Source organism: Oryx dammah, unplaced genomic scaffold, assembly GCF_014754425.2.
Source record: "Oryx dammah isolate SB20612 unplaced genomic scaffold, SCBI_Odam_1.1 HiC_scaffold_17, whole genome shotgun sequence".
NCBI classification, from domain to species: domain Eukaryota; kingdom Metazoa; phylum Chordata; class Mammalia; order Artiodactyla; family Bovidae; genus Oryx; species Oryx dammah.
The window spans coordinates 72,076,034-72,094,123 of NW_024070201.1; the positions used below are offsets into that span (position 1 = coordinate 72,076,034).

The 18,090-nt window shown below is 49.3% G+C and overlaps 1 non-coding gene across 1 annotated transcript; it reads right to left on the minus strand.

Moving 5' to 3' along the window:
* Positions 1–2,783: 2,783 nt before the first annotated feature.
* Positions 2,784–2,855, minus strand: TRNAC-GCA. The gene has a single exon. It is a non-coding gene; the product is annotated as a tRNA-Cys (tRNA).
* Positions 2,856–18,090: the final 15,235 nt, after the last annotated feature.

Below are 18,090 nucleotides of genomic sequence, written 5' to 3' on the forward strand. Positions count from 1 at the left end.
GCTGACTCCTCATGTAGGGCTAAGTCAGAGATCACCTCCTCAAAAGGCCCTCAGTGACCACCCATCTTAAGAAGCATCCCTATCACTGCTGCTGCTAAGTCGCTTCAGTCGTGTGTGACTCTGTATGACCCCACAGACAGCAGCCCACCAGGCTCTCCCATCCCTGGGATTCTCCAGGCAAGAACACTGGAGTGGGTTGCCATTTCCTTCTCCAATGCATGAAAGTGAAAAGTGAAAGTGAAGTTGCTCAGTTGTGTCCGACTCTTCGCGACCCCATGGACTGCAGCCCACCAGGCTCCTCCGTCCATGGATTTGCCAGGCAAGAGTACTAGTCACTCTCATTACCTCCTATTTTCCTTTATGGTGTTTGATAATAGGAAATTCTTTCTTTCTTATTTAATACTTTCTTTGAGAAGTAATGCCTATTTTTTTAAAGTAATATATGTGCATAACTTTAGAAATTGATATTCAAATAATTGTTACATTAAAGACAGCAGGCTCCTGTTCCTCCTTCTTTCTGCTTCTCAGAAGCAGTATTTTTAGTTCTTTTGGCTGCTATCTCCATATTTACCTCTGTATTTCTAAATAATATCTTTGTATCAGAAGTCCTTGGTTTTTCTAATTTATTCAGAATTATGATCTTTCTACTGAGGGTTTAACTTTTACACACTCATAAGGGTTTTATGCATACAAGGGGTTGTCCTTTCCCTCCATCCTCCCTGAATAATTTATCCTAATTTTTAGTAAAATTCATTATCCAGCTCTTTATCATCATGACTATGTAAATATTGTTCATAGGAAGACACGAAATAATAGCATTGTTCTCTTTCTTGCATAATTTTGCATTTTTTCTACAATGATTTGAAAAGTATTAAATTCCTTCTTGCGTTCATTTTCTTAGTTTTCTGTGTTGTTCAGTCGCTAAGTTGTGTCTGACTCTTTGAGACCCCATGGACTGCAGCATGCCAGGCTTTTCTGTTCTCCACTCTCTCCCAGAGTCTGCTCCAGTTCATGTCCTTTGAGTCTGTGATGCTATCTAACCACTTCATCCTCTGCTGCCCCCTTCTCTTTTTGGTTGCAACCTTTCCCAGTATCAGAGTTGTTTCCAATGAGTTGGCTCTTTGAATCCGGTGGCCAAAGTTTTGGAGCTTCAGCTTCAGCATCAGTCCTTCCAATGAATACTACTACTACTAAGTCACTTCAGTTGTGTTCGACTCTGTGCGACCCCATAGATGGCAGCCCACCAGGCTCCCCTGTCCCTGGGATTCTCCAGGCAAGAACACTGGAGTGGGTTGCCATTTCCTTCTCCAATGCATGAAAGTGAAGAGTGAAAGTGAAGTCACTCAGTTGTGTCCGACTCTTAGTGACCCCATGGACTGCAGCCCACCAGGCCCCTCTGTCCATGGGATTTTCCAGGCAAGAGTACTGGAGTAGGGTGCCACTGCCATAGTCAAGGTTTATTTCCTTTAGGATTGACTGGTTTGATCTCCTTGCCCTTCAAGGGACTCTCAAGAGTCTTCTCCAGCACCACAATATAGTCAAGTAGGGTGAGCATTTAGGGGAAAGGGGGACTGAAAAAGTGAGGTTCAGGTGCTCTCTGATGACCAGAGGCCCCTAAGCCATCCTGTTGAGGAAGCATCTGTCTGGAGGGTCAATGGTGTGTGCTGGACAGAGAGGAGAGTATGTGTAAAGCCTGGTGTATTAGTTAGCTATTGCTGCATAACAAATAACTCCCTAAGCTAGTGGCTTAAAACATTTACTATCTCACAGAGTCTGAGGGTCAGAATCTGGACATGGTTTGGCTAGGTCTTCTGGCTCCAGGTCTCTTACGTTTAGTCAAGGTCTCAGCTGGGACTATAGTTATCTTAAGGCTTGACTGGGAGTGGATCTGCTTCCAAGTTGAACCAATGGAATTTTTGCTAAATTTAGTTCCTCCTTGGTTGTTGACATGAGGGCCTCCATTCCTCCCAAGTGGTCAGCCCAATTGGTTCCCTGCCACGTAGGCTTCTCCACAGAGAGTTCACAACATGGAAGGGGGCTTTATCAGAGCGAGCAGATGAGAGAGCAGGACAGAAGCCACAGTCTTTCAAGACCCAGTCTCGGTGGCAGCCATACCTTTGCTGTGTGCGCTCAGTCACTCAGTTGTGTCCAGCTCTTTGCAACCTCATGTACTGTGGCCCGTCAGGCTCCTTTGTCCACTGAGTTTTCAAGGCAAGAATACTGGAGCAGGTTGCCATCCCCTACTTCAGGGTATCTTCCCAATCCAGGGATCGAAACTGTATCTCTTGCATTGGCAGGCAGATTCTTTATCACTGCACCACCTGGGAAGTCCCATTACTTTGCTAGTCAGAAGTGATTAGGATGGAGTCCTTGGGTCCAGTCCACTCTCAAGGGGAGAGGGTTCCACAAGGATGAGTCCAGGGGACAGCTGTCTGATCACTTTTAGAAGCACCTTCACCTGGGGTGTGGTACTGGAGTGTTTGACTGGAGTGTATACATATCCAGCAGAGCTGAAGCCAAGAGTGTGAGGAGAGGATGGGGAGTGGAAGTCTGGGAGATTAGGCAGTTGCCATGGAGGATTTTTCAGTCCATGTCTTAGTTTGGGCTATTATAACAAAATATCATACACTGAGTGGCTTAAACAATGTGTGAAGTCATGTGTGAAGTCACTCAGTCGTGTCCGAATCTTTGCAACCCTGTGGACCGTAGCCTGCCAGGCTCCTCTATGGGATTCTCCAGGCAAGAATACTGGAGTGGGTTGCCGTTTCCTTCTCCAGGGGATCTTCCCAACCCAGGGATCGAACCTGGGTCTCCTGCTTTGCAGGCAGACGCTTTACCATCTGAGCCACCAGGGAAGCCTGGCTTAAACAATAGACTTTTATTTTTTTTACCATTCTAGAGGCTGGGAAGTCCAAGACCAGGTGCTGACAGATTTAATTTCTGGTGAAGTCTCTCTTCCTGGTTTACAGATGGCCACCTTCTCTCTGTGTGCTTCTATGACAGAGAGAGACAGAGAAAGCAGAGAGAGACAGAGAGACAGAGAGAGACAGAGAGACAGAGAGAGGGAAGGGAAACTCTCTGTTGTTTCTTCCTACACGGGCACTAATCTCAGTATGAGGGCCCCACTCCCATGACTTCATCTAAACATCCTAAATGCTCTATCTTCAAAAAACATCACCTTGGAGGTCAAGGCTTCATATATGAATTTGGGGAACCATGATTCAGACCATAGTAGCAGGTGAGGTTCATGACTGGATATACAGTTTTGGGAAGATCAGCTGGGCTGCTTTGAGAAGCTTAGAGGAACCAGACTGCAGAATAGGAATTATTTAGGATAAAGAAAAATGGCAAAGGAGACCTAGAATGGGCATGAAGCAAAGTTAGATGAAACCTGGATGAGGGTGGTGGCCTGAGGCCCAGGAGAAAGCATTTGCAGGAGGTGGTGGCACAGGTGTGGCCCATTGGTTCAACTGTCCTCAGGCCAAATTCACGGTAAAGTCATCCCTGGCTCAAAAATCCTGAAAAGCAATGGCTTAGCCCCAGCCCCTCAGTTATAGCTGAGGATACAGGTCCAGGGCAGTGATTTCTGTGGGAAGCAAGACCATCTGGAGCTGACAGGCTGAAGGCCACACCAAGCTCCACGGTTTCTAGATTTTGTCTGATGAGCAAATTTGCATTCTGCTTGCCCTCAACGTGAGACAGAGAGCTTGTGATTCTGTGAGTGAAAGAGGCTGAGAGAGACAGGCTGAAACGGTGAGAAACATCTCTGTAAACCTTCTGGAACACGAGCCTTTGTGGTGCAGACAGAATCATATGAGACCTTCTTCGGGGAGGGGCGGGGGCATAAGGGGAAATGGAGCCTGACAGAAGGACCAGTTTTGGAGATATTAATTATTCCCCTTTTGGGGCTCCTGGCCACAAATTCCTGTGCCCAGCCTGGATTAAAGCCCCACGTTGCTGCAATCCTGGGCCTCCAATGCAGAGCTTTCCAACAACACAAAACCGCTGATGAGGCCATCCTGATGGAAGGCTGTGGGTCCCCCTCCCTGGACCCCATCCTGGGTCTTGGCTTTGAAATCCCTTGCAATGCAGTGGGGGTGGGGGCTGTGACTCTGACTGTCTGGAAGCCCCCTCCCCACCATGCTGCTGTTCCAGGAACAGCCAAGAACAGGGTGTGCTCCCTGGATAGGGCTTAGCCCCTCCCCAGCCTCCTGCTCTTGGCCGTTTCTGGGAAGCTCACTTTCTTGGTGGGAGCATGTGTTCCAGGCATCAGATCCCACCATGGGAACCTCACTGTCTGGGGCCACCTTGCCAAGTTGCACAAGCATTTACCACCCGAAGGCAGGCAGGGGGCATCAAGGGAGACAGGGCTCCGGTCTCCCCAGAAGCAGCTGTCATTCTGTGCTGTCTAGGCCTGGCCAGAGGCCACGGCAACACCTCAAGGACCCCTTCTCACACCCAGCTGGCCCACCCAGCCTTGCCTGGGAACTGTTAGGCTGCTGGGGATCATGAGATGGGCCCTGAGTGAACGCCCCATCTCCAAACTCAGAAGGAGCCATGGAGAGGCGTCTCCACAGAGCATCTGAGAAAATGCCGTCACTGACATAGGTGTGCCTTGACGCTGTACTCCAGGTGGCTGCCTTCTCATCACTTGAGGGACCTAGCAAAAGACAGATGCAGAAACCAAGCAGCGTAGGGGAGGCCCTAGGGGAGCCCTTCCTTATGACCTTCAAGGCCAATATCAAGTGTAGGACGATTTGGTTCTGGTGAAAACCCTTTTACTGGTTGCAGACTACTGACTTTTTGCTGTGTCTGCACTTGGGGGAGGGGGTGAGCTAGCTTTTTTTTTTTTTTAATAAAGGCACTAATTCTATTTCAGGTTGCCTTCCAAAGGCCTCGCCTCTTGAAGCTATCACCTTGGGCCTTCGATTTTCAACATATGAATTTTGGTGCAGGGGACACAAACATTCAGATCATGGCAATATTCTATTACTAGGGCTTCCCGGGGCGGGGGGGGGGGTGGTTAACCTGGTGAAGAAGCCACCTGCAGCGCGGGAGGCCTGGGTTTGATCCCTTGTTTGGGAAGATCCCCTGGAGAAGGGAAAGGCTGCCCACTCCAGCATTCTGGCCTGGAGAATTCCATGGACTATGCAGTCTATGGGGTCACAAAGAGTCAGACATGACTGAGCGACTTCACTTCACTTCAGGATTTATCCATATTGCTATGTGTTGCTCTGTTTCACTTAGTTTTTAAAATTTTAGTTTTAACTTAAAACAAAATATTGATTTATTTTTGGCTGTGTTGGGTCTTAGTTGCAGCATGCGGGATCGTCCCTGTGGCTCCTTTCCCCCATCTGCGGCACCCAGGCTCAGTAGCTGTGGACCATGGGCTTAGTTGCCCCACAGCACGTGGGATCTTAGTTCCTCCCACCAGAGATCGAACTCTCATCTCCTGCACTGGAAGGAGGATTCTCAACCCCTAGACCACCAAGGATGTCCCGTTCTAACTTTTTATTTTGAAATAATTTTAGGCTTACATCCAACTGGCAAAAGTGTACAGAAGTTCCATCTACCCTTCACCCAGCTTCCCCGGATAGTAACGTCTTATGTAACTACAGAACATAGACCAAGACTAAGAAGTGAACACTGGTGCAATCTGTAGTAACTAAACTACAGACTTTATCTGGATCTCACTAAATCTTTGCTCTCAGAGAAGGCGATGGCACCCCACTCCAGTACTCTTGCCTGGAAAATCCCATGGACGGAGGAGCCTGTTGGGCTGCAGTCTGTGGGGTCACTAAGAGTCGGAAACGACTGAGTGACTTCACTTTCACTTTTCACTTTCATGCATTGGGGAAGGACATGGCAACCCACTCCAGTGCTCTTGCCTGGAGAATCCCAGGGACAGCTGACCCTGGTAGGAGGCCGTCTATGGGGTCACACAGAGTCGGACACGACTGAAGCGACTTAGCAGCAGCAGCAATCTTCTCTCTAACGTCTTTTTTTTTTCTTTTCTGTTCCAGCAGCTAACCTGGGATGCCACACTGCATTTCGTTGTCATGTCTCCTTGGGCTCTGATCTGTGACGGCACCTCTCTTGTTCACTTATTTTGACAACCATATAATATTCCACTCTGCAATTTCATCATGTTGATTCATCCATAGTGGAGCCTTTGGGTTGCTTCTGAGGTTTTGCTCTCATGATGAGTGCTACTGCAAAACCACTTGTACATGTGTCTTGCTATACAAGAGTTGCAAGAGTTTCTCTTGGGTGTATACCAGGAATTAAATATTCTGAATCATAGGTTTAAATGTTTAGCTTTAGAAATAATGCCAAAGCTTTCCAACCAGAAAGCTCAATCTTTACAATAAAGTGTATCAGTCTATAAGTCTATCATGGTTTATGAGCCCTTCCTTATTTGATGTGGTCAGACTCATTAATGTTCACCAATTGCATGGGTCTAAGTAGGCTTGAGGATGAGATGGCAGAATGGCATCACTGACTCAACGGACGTGAATCTGAGTGAACTCCGGAGTTGGTGATGGACAGGGAGGCCTGGTGTGCTGCAATTCATGGGGTCGCAAAGAGTTGGACACGACTGAGCGACTGAACTGAATTGAACTGAACTGAAGTAGGTTTTACTGCTCTCAGTTCTTTGAATACACCAGTGTCTTTCCCCCTCAAGACCTTGGGTATAGCTGTCTCCCTGTTGATATGCCCCTCCTTTCAGCCCCCTCTCTCTTCTTGCTCTTCAGACTCCATGGAGGGCTTCGTACTACACCTATCCAGCCTCCCCTCATCCCCTTACTGCATCTAGCATCTAGTGTTTTCTCTCTGACCACAGTGTCAGCTCCAAGAGGGCTGTGATCACATCACTCTTCCCCATCCATGCTCACCAGCTGGGCACAGTGCCTGGGACCCAGTAGATGTTCAACATGTGTCTGTTAAATGAATGAATGAGTGAATGGAACTTGTCTGTACAGGATGCTTCCTATTGGGAATCACCCTGGCCCCACAGCCAGTAAAAGTAAAAACTTCATCTGGTTTCCAAACCCCAGCCTCCTGTTTTCACCAGCAATAATTTGCTGCAAACCCTGCCAGCAAAGGACAGACCATTTGGGATGCATAAAGCAAAATGGAATCATGTGCAAAATCTTTGGGGTGGGCTGTGCTGCTTGTCTCGAGTCTGGGGGGCCCTAGAGGCAGGATTCAAGGCTGGAGGAGGAGCTGGGTAGGTTAGACAGAAGAGTTGAGGGAGAGAAACACACATCTCCTTGCTGGCTTCTTTTCTCTCAGTTTGAGACATGTGAGAGCTTGAGAGTGAGCATGTGCAGGCCACACAGACGGTTCGGGGATCTTCCACTTCTAGTGGGAACTTCACTGATGGTGGGTGGTCTCCTGGGCAGCTCCATGGAGGGGATGGCTTCTCATGATTGGAAGGTTGCTGGGCTGCTGGGAGAATTTTCAGGGTCCCATCAGGGATTCTTGCTGATCTTTTATTAGAAAAATTACTTGGGCTTCCCTGGTGGCTCAATGGTAAAAAAATTTGCCTGCCAGTGCAGGAGACATGAGTTCGATCCCTGATCCAGGAAGATCCCTCATGTCTTGGACAACAGGGCCACGACTCTTGAGTTTGTGCGTTAGAGCCTGGGAGCCACAACTACTGTGCCCACATGCTACAGCTACTAAAGCCCACACACCCTGGAGCCTGTGCTCTGCAACAGGAGAAGCCAACTGCACTGAGAGGCTGATGATCGCAACTAGAGAGTAGCTCCAGCTTTCTGCAGTGAGAGAGAAGCCTGAGCAGCATCAAAGACCCAGCAGAGCCCAAAATAATAAAAATAAAATGTAAATAAATAAAATCAAAAACCATACTATTGTACTGTTGGTTCTTTCTGGTTGTAAATGTGTACAATTGTAGAAAAGAAAACAACTAAATCCTTGACATCCATCACCCAATGATCTCACTGGTTCCAGTAAGATAGTTGGCAGTTCCAGCTGCCATATTTCTTTCCTGTCTTTCTTTTTCCTCCCATGTTCACTTAGGAGAGCCTGGGAAATTGAGTGATTATGAGTGATTAAGAATATGGGTTTTGCACACTGACAGCCTTGATTCAAATTCTGACTCTGCCTCTTGCTAGCTGCTTGTGTGTATGCTTAGTCTCTCAGCTGCATCTGACTGTGACCCCAAGGACTTAGCCCACCAGGTTCCTTTGTCCTTGGAATTCTTCAGGGAAGAATACTGATGTGGGTTACCATTTCCTACTCTAGGGCATCTTCCTGACCCAGGGATCAAACCCATATCTCTTGTGTCTCTCGCATTGGCAGACAGATTCTTCCCAACTACGCCCCCTGGGAAGCCTTGCTAGCTGCATGACTTTGGCAAATTCTTTAACTCCTCTGTTTTCCAATCTGCAAAATGGAGCATTAGCCACCCATAGTGCCTGCCTCTTAGAATGGTTCTAAGGACTTCATTCCCTATGCATATAAAGCACTGGCCCATGGTAACTCCCGAATAAATGTTAGCCACTGTCGTGTCAAACTCATTCATTCATTCAATAAACACTGCTTTGAGCATTCACTATGCGCCAAGTACCGTCTGTAGAGCTAGGCATACAGCAGTGAACAAAGCAAGAGTGTTGCCTGTCTTGAGGGAACTTACAGCCTCTTTGGGGTAAGCATGGAGGGCTACGAAATAACATGTTAATGAGTTTATGATCATGTGATGCCATGAACCTCATAAAGAATGGGTGCTCTGAACCATCTGAAAAAGTTACATCTCAGCCAGATCTGAAAGACAATGAAAAAGATGCAGGGTGGGCGTGGAGGGAGGGGAGAGAGGCAGAACGTTGGGGAACTTGCTTGGTTAGAAGGATGTTTGAGTGTGTTGAGGTGCTGACAGCAGCCTCTGTGGGTGAACCCAGCTGAACAGGGGACAGAGGTGGGGCTGGAGGGGCAGCTGGGTCCCAGTCTGTGGGGCCTCGTCAGTGTCCTTGAAGATTTTTAGTCTAATTTCCATGCAAACAGAATATAAATTATAGGCAAATGTGTCTAAAGGCGATCACACATTGTCCACCATCCTGTGCCCTATTCTTCTCACACTTAGCCTAGACCCCAACTTCTCTAAAAAGGGATCCTAGACATCATTTTGAATTACTGTGTAGGACTCCACTGTGTGTATGGGCATAATAAGGCATTTCTCTGTTGTTGGAGGTTTGGACTGTTTCCAGCTGAGAGTAGCCAGTAGCTGCTCTTCACGATCCCAGCAGTTTTTCCTGGGGACACGCTCCCATCCCACTATGGCCCAGGAATCCCCAGTAAACAGGAGGGAAGGGGCGTGCAGAGCTTTCTCCCCGCCCCTGGGCTGGCCTTTGATGTCATGGAAAGTTGGCCGGCAGCTGTTGGCTCTCACCAGCGCTGGCTGTAGCAGGCTGGCATTCACCCTTGACCACAGCGTGGAGCCCATTTAGGCTCCACCAGGACATGGAGCCTTCTTGCTCTCAGTCTCTCCTTTCTCATTTCATCCCTTTGTTCTGCAGCCCCCGCCCCGCACCCCCCCCCCACCCCCCCGCCCAGCCCTACCTCCAAGGGATGAATGAGCTGGGGAGGGGTCTCTGGCCTGTTACTAATTATTTCCAAAAGTCCCTTGTGACTAGGCAGGTCGGGCTGGGACAGGCGCCAGCTCTTCTCCCTCCGTCCTGCAGCTCATGGTTCAGAAAACACAACTTTGAGGAGGAAGCCAGGTAGCCCTGCACCGGCGAGGGGCATGGAAGATTTCTCTGGAGGGACACGTTAGGGGCAGGTCCAGAAGAATGATTGATGTGGGATGGAATCTGCTGTGGGCCACTGGGAAGGCTCTGCACCAGAAGAAATGTATGTGGGGTCACTATTCACCTTGTTTTTCCACTCTCAAGGCCATCCTGGGAATGTGGGAACCAGAAGGGCTCCTCTGTGTCTGACACAATGTAAGAACTTGAAAAGGGATTGCACGAATGAGGGAACGAAACAATCAATGGATTCAGAACCCCAGAAGGCACATAGGAAGGACACGTTGAGATCACCCAGTTTTGTGTGCTTCATCTCTGTGGGGTCAGGCTCTTTTTAGGAGAATCTGATGAAGGCTCTGGTCCTTTTCTCCAATCTTCTATCCACACACACTCAATACTTTTAATATGATTTAGAGGCTTCCCTGGTGGCTCAGTGGTAAAGAATCCGCCTGCCAGTGCAGGAGATGCAAGAGACCTGGGTTTGATCCCTGGGCCAGCAAGATGCTCTGGAGGAGGAGAAGGCAACGCACTCCAGTACTCTTGCCTGGGAAATCCCATGGACAGAGGAGCCCGGTGGGCTATAGTCCATGGGGTCTCAAAGAGTCAGACACGACTGAGCACGCACACACGTGTGACACTGTGCCTATCTCCTTGGGGCTGAACACCTCTGAGCCTTAGAAAAGTTCCCACATTTGGGTTTGGGATGTCACAAGCAGGCTGTGGCTTAGGACTTCCATCTTCTGATTGATGACATTGAATAGGCACTGGCTCAAAGCTCCTTCCAGGATTAGAATGCAAAAAGCTGGTTTCTTTCCAAAAAAGACATTCTCTCACCCTCTGAGGGAGTCACTTGCCCCGGTCAGCTGGCCACAGAGACGATAGAGAGACAGTGACTTGACAATCCCTCTCCTTGGGGGTGCATGGGAGTGGGCAGAAGGAAGTGTGGCCAAGGGTCTGCTGCAGCAACTGACAAGGACTCAGTGACCTTGAGTCTGGACTACAGCAGGGGAGAGTTCAGTGAGGGAGACTGTCATTGTGACAGGAGGTGGCCAGGAAAAGTTGTGGAGCTTATAAATAATGTGAGATAAAGTCTAGAATGTGGGACCCTCTACCTACCAACAACCAGGCTCTTGTCTTACAAATGGTCTCCTCTGTTCTGACTGCAGGCTTCATGATTTGTGTCCATGAAGACAAAGATTTGTGTCTGAATTGCCCTTTCAACTCTATATAGGGCCAGGCACAGAGTAGGTGTTCAAAAAATATTTGTGGAATAAATGAACCAACTGGGCTGCAGCAGTAGAGACTCTCCTGACCCCAGCCTCAGGCTGAGAGCCTTGTTAGGGAGAGGAAAGAGGCAGCTCCAAAGACCAGCGGTGCCCGGGGGCATCTATGTAGTCACCGCCCTGCTCCCAAACCCCTTTGACAAGCCTGCTGGCATTTGGCACGTGAGGCATCTTCTGGACCACAGAGTGCTTTCCCATGCGTGAGGCCCCACGGAGGCCTGAGGGAGCCAGGCATGGTCCTGCCCAGAAAGCTTCCACTTGGGTCATTAATAATAGTGCATTTAATTAAGGAAAGCGGGCTTCAAAGAGCTGTGGGCTTATGGGAAGAGACTTGGATGGAAGTCATTATTCTTTCTGCCCCATCTCGCCCCTCATTCTGTCTCCTCTGTCTTCCATTCAGCCCATGTTTGATCTCCTGCCTGGGCTTTCTTCTGCCGGCTCGGGGTCCAGGGGGAATGGGCTATTGTGTCCATGGCAGGAAGGATGGGGAAACACTTTGAACTGGCCTCTGGTCCAGAGGAGTGGCCACCCTGGTGGGGTCGGGTGGGGGAGCTCTGAGAGGTGTCTGGGGGTGTGAACTGAAGGCAGGAGGCAGTGGTGAGGACCTGCAGAAGAGTTCTCTGCCAGATCAGGTGAAGGAGGGGCTCTGGTTTGCAAAACGCCTGCTTGAGAAAGAGCCAGAACCTTGTGTTGCACCCTCCCTGAGAGATATAATAGCAATCACAGTGATTAACATTGTTCATTCTCACCAAGAGCTCATGGTGTGCCAGGTCTGTGCCGGGCAGGGGCATTGTTTCATCTTCACAACAGCAGTCCTTGTTTTACAGATGAGGAAACAGACTCCACTGCCCTGTCCCTTCTCCAGTCACACAGCTGACATCACTCATCTGTGTGACCTGAGTCACCAAGGCTCACCTCTCTGAGCTTCTGTTTTATTCTCATCTGCCAAATGGAAAGACGTGTATCTGGTTCTGGGGATGAGACATATGAACTCTGATGTCATTTTTGTCTGGTTATGGCAGGATGGACCATATTTCAGCAGGATGACTCTCAGGTCCCAGGGGAGTTATTCAGGAGGTGTGTCTCCATAGCAGGTGAGAATCCATGGTGATAAAGCTGTGTCTTGAGGATGAGTTCTAGTCCTTACTTTATAATTTGTTGGATGTGGCTCTTGGGGAAGGCCTCCTAAAAAGTCACGGACTGCAGCCCCCCGGAGGAGGATGGGACCTCATGGATAAGCCAGAGAGTGTGGGCCCTAACTTGGAGAGAGAGAAGGAGGGCGATAGAGATAGGGGAGAGATAGATACCGACAGAGATGTAAAGAGAAAGATAGAGACACATGGCTTTACAGAGAGTGAGGGAAAGAGAGTGACTCGGAGAGACAAAGAGAGAGGGAGAGGAAAACGGAGAGAGAGGCAAATAGAGAATCGGAGGCAGAATAAGAGAAGAAGAAAAATAATACAAAGGAAGAGCCAGAAGAACGGAGAGTCTGAAGCGGGTAGGAGTGGAGGCTGCCCAGGCAGCCCGTGTGGGGTTGAGCCGAAGCCTCCTGTCATGGCGGTTCTTTTCTCCCCAGGACAGTAGCTGAGAGGCAAACGCCAGCACACGCCAGAGAGCCGCCTGGGCTGAGGGCCCGGGAGGCAGTGCCGAGATGCGAGGCCTCCGAAGGCGTTGGGTGGGGGGAGAGAGAAGACTGCGGTTCTTTTGGTTAAACCGAAATTATGATCGCCCAGCTCAATTTCAGAAGTGCGCGAGGGCCCTCAGAGCAGGCCTCGCGCTCTGTCTGTGTTACGGGTGCGGGAACATTGTGGGTGTTAAGCAAACATACGCTCTCAAGTTCAATCACGGAGGGGAGCTGGATGGGAGCGATTAAACAGAGCAGCTCTCACAGCTGGAAAAACAAATCCATGCGCTGAGGCATCAGCCAGCGGCAGGAGCCGCGCCGCTAACCCAAGATGGCGGAGGGAGCCCGTCGGCTCTGCGGGAAGAGGGCGCCCGGGGTGGCCCTGAGCCCCGGTCTTCCCGGGAACTCTCAGGCTCATCGACGGGCAGACCCAGACAGGCTCTGGGAAGTGAACGATAACAGCACTGCCTTCCAGGATATGACGAGGCCAGTCCCAGCTGGTGCCTTACAAACATTCTCTTTAGCCCTCACAGGAGCCCTCCGAGTAGGTCCTGTCGCTTAACCCACTACCTCTTTGCTTGTTCTTTATGGGGCAGCCCCATTTTATAGGTAGAAAAACTGAGTCCTGCTGTCTGTCTGAGATCACATCTAGCAAATGGCAAAGTCAAGACTTAAGCCTCCTATCTCCCGCTTTCCCAGCCACTGCTGTCCAGGTGAGCCCTGTGAGATACTGCGGCTTCCTCCCTCAGGGAAGGTCCTGGCCGCCGCCACAGAAGCCCCCAAGGGTTGGGGACAAAGAGCAAGGGGCCAGCTGGAGGGACCCCGTCTCCTTCCCAGGTCATAACCTGGAAATGCAGACTTGCTCTTTTTTCCAGACCCTCTGTAAGCAGCATGTACCCCAAGAAACCCTTTTGGGGGAGGTGAACGGGATGGGCAGATGGCAGAGTGGGAGAGGGATAGCTCCTGACTTGTTGGCTCAGCATGTTTTCATTTCTCCTTTTGCTGGTGACTCACTTTACTTCTGGAGACCTCTCCTCCTCTATTCCATTTGATTCTAGCAGAAGTTTCCCAAACATTCCCCTGCCCTTCATGCTGCTGCTGCTGCTAACTCGCGTCAGTCGTGTCCGACTCTGTGCGACCCCAGGGCTTGCATATGACTCTGTGTCTCTGTTAGGAGCACTTTCACCTGTGAGTAATAGATTGCACACCTACCAGGAACTTCAACAACAAAGACATTGAATTATCTCCCATAAGGGAAAAAATCTGGAAGTGGAAGTTTCTACGTTTGGTGTAACAGCTAAACAATATCATCAAAGACCAGATTTTTATCATTCTCCTGGTATTACTGTACTGGACATTTTTCTTTGAGCTTGTTGCCTTATGGCGGCAAGATGGCTATAGTGACTTTTGTATTATGATTCCATCCAGAAGCAAGGATGCAAGAATCTTTCCTCTTGCTAACCTGGCTTTTATCACAGAGAAAAAAACTTTCCAAGAAGACGCTAAGGTACTTTCCCTTATATACTAGGGGTGTGTGTGTGTGTGTGTATTAGTTGCTCAGTTGTGTCTGACTCTTTCTAACCCCATGGACTGTAGCCCACAAGACTCCTCTGAACATGGGATTTTCCATGCAAGGATACTGGAGTGGGCTGCCATTCCCTTCTCCAGGGGATCTTCTGACCTAGGAATCAAATCCTGGTCTCCTACATTGTATGTGAATTCTTTACTGTCTGAGCCACAGGGCTCTTATATATAGTATATATCTTAAGTTGTTTATCTGGACATCTCTCTCTTTCCTTCTCTTAAGTTAAAGTCTACCAGGTCTAACGTCTGAATTCTTTATTTTTGACATCGTTATAGGTGAAAATCCAATGGTAACTTGCCCTGTGGTAGAATGACTCTCATGAAAGTGAGTATAGAATGAAATGTCATGGAAGTATGAGGATGAAAGGGCAGTGCATGGGGTTGCCTTCCTTAGAGATCTCTTAAAATAGGATTCTATTGGTTTTCTATTCATGAAAAGCAATTGACTACACTTAGTAGCTTAAAACACACACACACTGACACACTCATTTATCATCTCATGTTTTCTGTGGGTCAGGAGTCCAGGCATAGTTTAGCTAACTCCTCTGCTTTGGCTTTAATCCAGGTGTTGCTGGGCTGAAGTCTCATCAGAAGCTTGACTGGGGACTGGTCTACTTGCACATGCACTCGAGATGTTAGCAGAATTCATCTCCTTGTTGTTGTGGTACTGAAGTGCCTGTCTTCTTTATACCTGTCAGCTGGTGGCTGCTGGCATTTTCAAGAAGCCACCCACAGCTCCTTCTTTGTGACCCTTGCACAACAACACGGCAATGTACTTCTTCAAAGCCTGCACGGCCATCTCTTTCTGTAGTCTGCTAAGATGGAGTCTTTTATAAAGAAACGTAGCCATGGAAGTAATATCCCTCTGTGTTTGCCACATTCTGTTGGTTAAAAACAAGTCACAGGTTCTGTCCCACACCAAGAGGATGAGCACAGATACCCAGGCAAGGGGGCAGTGTGTCTGGAAGAGAGTGAGGAGTGGTGGGGAAAGAGAGGGGAGAGGTTGGCAGAGCCTTCTAGCCACTGAGGGACTTTAGATTGTATTCTCTGTGATGATTGATTTCCCAGATGGTGCTAATGGTAAAGAATCCGCCTGCCAATGCACGAGCCTGAAGAGGTGTGGGTTCGATCTATGGGTCAGGCAAGATCCCCTGGTGAAGGGAATGGCAACCCACTGCAGTATTCTTGCCTGGAAAGTCCCATGGACAGAGGAGCCTGGTGGGCCAGTCTGTGGGGGTTGCAAAGAATCAGACACGACTGAGTAGGTGCACACAGTTGCGTGATGATAGGGTCCAGTTTGCACAGCGCTGTCCCATCTCTTCTCCCAGTTGATCAGAACTGCTCTCTGCGGGGGTGGGTGGTGGGCAATAAGGTACTCTCTCCATTTCACATCTGGGAGACTGAGTCCCAGAGAAGAGGAGGAATTTGCTAAGTACTCCCAATTCAGGAGAGTTTGCCCTGTTAGCCCAAGAGCTGAGGGAAACCTCCTCCCGTTCCCTATTTGTGTGCGTTGTGGGAGGGGGTGCATGAATGGGAGAGACGGCCCCAAAGGGTAGACACCCCTGTGGTTAACCAAGCCGCGTCAGGCACGCCCCAGTGCCAATCCGTGTGCCCACCAGAAAAGCAGCCACCCCCCCCCCCCACAGTATGATAGGGACATTCCTCTCCCTGGGTTTCACCAGCCTCGAGACAGGAAACCAAGTGGGTTTGCGGGTTTACAAGCTGATGAGACAAGAGACAAAGGCTCATTAGCCCACTCCTCTCAGTCCTCTGGAGGGCTGCATTCATCAGTCTCTCGTCTCACATTTCGTTTCTCCTGTCCTCTCGTGGCCATTCATCTGCTGGCTTTGCCAAGGCTCTCAGGCTCCTCTGTGCCCTCAAGGCCTTCCTAGGCACCTCTCTTGTCCTTCCCAGGAGACTTGGCATTTTCCCTTTTTCATCCACTCATCCATCCATCCTTAGAGTTGTCACCGTGTTCTAGGACTTATAACGGTAGACATGGGGCGGCCTGCCCTAACAGGCCTTGGTTATTGTGATGGATCAGCAGCATGAAGAGAAGGGAAAGTGCGAGGGAGGGCTGGAGAGGACTGGAATAACGACTGTGTGCGGCTCAGGCACTCCATCGGCGCTCAGTCTCCAGGAGTTAGAGTTTCAAAGGCAGGCACTTGCTCCAGACAGTCAAAGGGAGATATCTAAGGACCTTGTGGATTTCACATGGTCCTTGGGCTTCTCCTCTGAACTGGCAACCTTTCGTGTCAGGGAGAGGAGTTATAGCAGCCCTAAAGCCTTAGGAAACGGAAATGTCTCCTAACCAGCCTTCTGTCTCAGGAGCCCACCCGCTCCGTCCATCTACAGAGTGATCTTTCTAAAGCACAAATCTGACCACATCCCTCCCTTGCTCAACGAATTTCTGTGGCTCTCCAGTGCCTTTAGGCTAAAGTCCAAGCTTCTTTGCTTGGCCCAGAGTCTTTTCCCTTAGAACCCTCTGTTCTAGCTTGTTTCTTGTTTCTCTCATGTCACTTCTTATGCAAGTGATGTGCTGGTCAACCAACTCTCTGGAAGAAATCAAATTAAAAAGCCCTGATTTGTAGCATTTGCCAATTTCTGTGGTGCAAATTCTCCCACCCTGGCTGATTGCAAGCTGCCGACCTGATTCCACTGAAGGCAGAATAGGAAAAGAGATGACAAGAATGGGTTCTTGGAAGCCCTTCCCTTTGCTCCACCTGATGTAGGACAGTGTCCAAGGTAAGCATGCTACATTCCCAGTATCCCCCTTGAGTCTGTGTGACTTGGGTCAGCTACTTAAGCTCTCTAAACCTCAGTTTTCCTTAATCTAAAATGGGGACAGGGACAATGTCTCCTTAATATGCCATTATAAGAACAAAATGAGAGGATGCATCGGTGTGGCTAGTACAATACCTGACACACAGCGAGTACTTAATAAACTGTAACCATCATCTTTATCTGTGATTCTTCCCCATCCTTCATCCTCAGCTCAAAGCCACCTCTTCCCTGGAGCCTTCTGTGATTTCATCACTGAACTAAGTTACAGATTTTCTACACCAGAACGCTGGCAAAGATTGAGGGCAAAAGGAGAAAGGGGCAACAGAGGATAAGATGATTGGATGGCATTACTGACTCAATGGACATGAGTTTGAGCAAACTCTGGGAGACAGTGAAGGAAAGGGAAGCCTGGCATGCTGTAGTCCATGGGGTCGCAAAGAATTGGACATGATGTAGCTACCAAATCACATTTTACCTTGTAACACAATTATTGGTTCTATAGCCCCACTGATGTCTGGTGCCTAATTCATCTTTGTTTTGCCAAGACTGGCACACAAATCTCTCTTCAAGGACCACTAGTGAGTTTGTTCATGAAACAGGTAGATGTGTGTTGGGGCGCCAGAGCTGGGTGGGAAGCAGGAATGTGGGCGGAAGTGTGTGCCAGTGGTAGGAGGTAGCGGGGAGGGAGGCTAATCACCTATGTTGGATGGACCAGTGCGTGTACATGACAAGGATGTCTGGCCAGCTGTGCCCACCCGGAGACCCAGGCAGTCCTCATGCCTCAGAGCCAAGAAGGTCACAGCCATCTCCGTTCAGTGGAAGAAGCCAGCTCCCAGGAATGGGCTTGTCTGTGATGGTGAAGCCGGCAGGCTGGTTGTTAGAGAGAAGCCAGCACGGGGCCGTGACCCAATGGAAAAATAAATCCACATTGTGCCAGACGAGCCTGGTTCCAGGCTGGGCAAGTTAATAAAGTGGCTCTGAGGTGGTTTGGAGCCATGGTGGAGGGGCTGGGGAGGAATTTTCTCATTTCTCGTAAAACCTTAATCAG